General features: G+C 47.8%; 1 pseudogene; it reads left to right on the top strand.

Moving 5' to 3' along the window:
- Positions 1–1,184: 1,184 nt before the first annotated feature.
- Positions 1,185–2,811, top strand: LOC138089331 (nuclear cap-binding protein subunit 2 pseudogene; annotated as a pseudogene).
- Positions 2,812–3,138: the final 327 nt, after the last annotated feature.

Raw genomic sequence — 3,138 nt, 5'->3', positions numbered from 1 at the left:
AAGATCGCTTTTAATTGAAGAAAACCAGATCTCTCAAGTTAAGGAACTGAGCTCTTTTCTGTGAATATGGGAAGACCCGAGAGTCTGGGCCGGCTGAAGTCATTCCTTTGGTGCGCACCTCAGCTGTCTGGGGCCAGTACCCTGCGTGTCCTCAAGGCTCACTGTCAGGGGAGGCTGCAGCGGCTGGCTGCTGGATGGGCTTGGCAGTGGGCAGCCCGCTGGTCTCGTCCTGAGTTCCCTCAGGGCTCACCATCAGGGAGGCTGTAATGTAACGGCTTGATGGCTGCAACCTCCTTTGTTTACTGGCCTGGCGGGCAGCATTTCAGTTCTCCTGTTCTTGGAGTCCAGCGTCTACATGCATCCACCCTGGCTGCCCCTGACCTTGGGAACTGTGGCTCTTTCCAGGATCCATCCCACATCTTTTTTTTTTTTTCCTTTTTCTGATTCAGATTCACTGTTGGCAAGAGAGGCCTCCACAGCTGAGTTTCTCTTGCTCATGCAGTTGGACTTGCCTCTAAATAAGGCTCTTGCTCTGGGCGGATGTGGCCGGCTCAGCACCTCTCAGCACAAGTCTTGCTGACTCTCATTGCACCACCTGTTCCCAGCGGGCATGATGGAGGCCCTCACACCGGTGTGTCTGCTGTTTCAGCGCAGAGCCACCCAGCTCAGGAACTGCCCCGTTCCCACCCGGACACTGAGCTCACCCCAGACCAAGGCAAACCCGTCTCGGACCCAGGTCCTGGCTCCTTCTTGTGCAATGCCACTTCCCATGCAGTTTGGGGGCATTTACAGCACTTCCATCCTTCCCCACCCAAAAGGCTGCCTTCAATTCAACCTGGGTGAGAACCAGATCTTATTTGACACACACCTGACGGACTGGGTAGGGAGATGGAGCCAAACCTAGCAGCAGAAACACGGTCCCCTCCTAAGCCCCAAAGTTCAAATAGCAGTACAATAATCTGCTATCATTTTTACTCTAGTATCTTATATAGTGAAGTCGCTCAGTTGTGTCCGACTCTTTGCGACCTGTGGACTGTAGCCTACCAGGCTCCTCCATCCATGGGATTGTCCAGGCAAGAATACTGGAGTGGGTTGCCATTTCCTTCTCCAGGGGATCTTCCCCACTCAGGAATCAAACCCAGGTCTCCCGGATTTCAGGCAGACTGAGCCAGAGGGCTTCCTAGATGGCGCTAGCGGTAAGGAACCTGCCTGTCAAGGAAGGAGAGGTAATTGATGTGGGTTCAATCCCTCGGTCAGGAAGATTCCCTGGAGGAGAGCATGGCAATCCACTCCAGTATTCTGGCCTGGAGAACCCCATGGACAGAGGAGCTTGGCAAGCTACAGTCCATAGGGTCAGAAAGAGTCAGACATGACTGAAGCAACTTAGCACGCATGCACACCTTATATAGATCTATGTTAGAAAGTAGGTGAGCCACTAGTCACGTGTAGCTATTAAGTGCTTGAAATGTGGCTGGTCTGGAGAGTGCTTTACAGATAAAATATGCACTGTATACTGAAGACAGTACAAAAAGAAAGTGATCTAATTCATATTCTCATATTGACTACACATTGAGATGATAATATTTTGGATATATTGGGTTAACTAAAATATATTGTTGAATTAACGTCACCTGTTTCTTTTTACTTTTTTTAATATGCCTGCTGGAAAAATTCAAATTACACGTGTCTCCCATGTGTGACTTACATTAGTTTCCTACTGGGCAGAGCTGTTCTAGATTGTTGCTTCACTGCAATAAGTTAAGGATTAAGGAAAATATATTTCACTCTAGGTATTTGAGTCAGAGAGGGATTTAACACAGGGAATTAGGAGCTTACAAAGCTAAGACTGGAGGAATAAAAATCAACAGCAGGGAAGTGGATGTGGGGGATGGGTTTTCTTGGTTTTCAGATTTATTGCCGACTTTCAGAGAATCAGGGGTTACTGCTTAGGGCAAAGATCAGAAAGCTGCAAGAAAATGCTAACAGTCCCAGCTGCCCCACGACACCCAGGTAGGTGGTTGCTAAGAGCTTCACTGGTTTCTGCAAAAACTCACATCTGACAAAACTCATGTGTCCGTTCTGGAGAAAGAAGACTAGGTCCTCTCGCCTCCTTTCTGCCTCCCAAATCTCATACAAACACACATTGTTGGCAGAATTCACATTGCATCCAGGAGCCCATATGCCATGGAGTTCCCAACCTCCCAACCCCGTAATACACCGGAGAACCAGAAAGAAGTGAATACGACTTCTCAAAATAAACAGACAAAAACCAAAACAGCCTCATTCTCCAAATGGTGCCCTTGGCCACCTGTCTGCACTGAAGTCAGGTGGCCTCCTGAAGGCACTGCCCAGCAACTTCTATGTCGACCTCAGCCAGTACCGAGACCAGCCCTTCTGGGGTGACAGTGAAGAACAGCGGAAGTTACTGAAGAAAACCTGCACATTGTATGTAGGAGGTCTTTCCTTTCATACAGCTGAAGAACAAACCTACGAGCTCTTCAGCAAAAGTGGTGACATAAAGAAAATCATCTTGGGCCTAGATAAAATGAAGAAGACAGCGTGTGTGTTCTACTTTGTGGGATACGATTCAAGAGCAGATGCAGAAAATGCCACGCGGTACATTAACGGAGCTTACCTGGTTGATCGATCATTCGCGCAGACTGGGATGCAGGCTTTAACGAGGGCAGGCAGTTTGACCGTGGGAGTTCCGGGAGCCAGGAACGAGGTGAGTATCCTTAGGACTATGATGCTGGGAGGGGTGGCTGTGAAAAACCGGCCCCAAACCAGTGGGTGGTGAGAATTCCATCATAAAAACTTGCACTCTGGTCTGTTGACTTTGACCTGTGGTACCCAAGATCTGTACGTCTGCCCATTTTTTTTACCAAGCTTTAATCAATGTCTCTACTGAGCCGGAAGCCCCTTCTTGGTTTTCCTATTAAAAATGATTAAGAACAGGATCCAAAAGAAAGAAAAACAGCCTCCTATTCAGCACAATACTTTAGGAGACTCCTGTTTGCTGTGTTGGGGTCCAGCATAGTGCCTGGTGCAAAATAGCTGTTCGATAAACATTGAAAAAAATTGTGTTTGTGTTACAATTTTGCTATTGTAGATAATGCTGCAATGGACATTCACATGTAT

This window comes from Capricornis sumatraensis, chromosome 12 (assembly GCF_032405125.1).
Source record: "Capricornis sumatraensis isolate serow.1 chromosome 12, serow.2, whole genome shotgun sequence".
NCBI classification, from domain to species: domain Eukaryota; kingdom Metazoa; phylum Chordata; class Mammalia; order Artiodactyla; family Bovidae; genus Capricornis; species Capricornis sumatraensis.
This window is presented reverse-complemented; position numbering and strand designations above follow the sequence as displayed.